This window comes from Penaeus monodon, chromosome 21 (assembly GCF_015228065.2).
Source record: "Penaeus monodon isolate SGIC_2016 chromosome 21, NSTDA_Pmon_1, whole genome shotgun sequence".
Taxonomy (NCBI): domain Eukaryota; kingdom Metazoa; phylum Arthropoda; class Malacostraca; order Decapoda; family Penaeidae; genus Penaeus; species Penaeus monodon.
In genome coordinates this window covers 24,879,514-24,880,033 of record NC_051406.1, presented here as the reverse complement: position 1 = coordinate 24,880,033, position 520 = coordinate 24,879,514, and positions in this window count along the sequence as shown.

Here is a 520-nt window from a genome sequence, read left to right as displayed (position 1 = left end):
TTCTTAGTAGCATCGTTGGATATATCTTAATAATGTGTATTGTTTAAGAAAAAGTAAAAACAAAAAAAAATCGTTATCCTCAGAAAACTTTTAAGGAAGGGAATTTTGCCTTTTATCGTGCCTTAAAGATACCCGGGTTACGGAACCAGTTTCTTATAGTGAACTGAATCATGAAATTGTCTGGAAATCACTAAGCAACAGTTTAAAAGGACTCTGCTTAATCAGAGGTTACCGGTCGACAGTAATTAAATCTCGAATACAACGACCCTGGTTTATAGTTGTCTCGCTTTATATCTTTATTCAATATGACTTTCACTTTTATTGCACTGCACGTGGAATGAGTGAACTTGCAGCGCGTTTTCTTATATAGCCATAAAGTTGAAGTTCGCTGCTTAAATATTTGGCAAAAAGCATAACTGTTGACATTTTCGCAAATTATTCATGTATTAATTTTTACCTCCACTATAATGAGTCTTTTGAAAGAAGAAGAAAAACTGAAAAAAGAGGGATGGAGTCACGT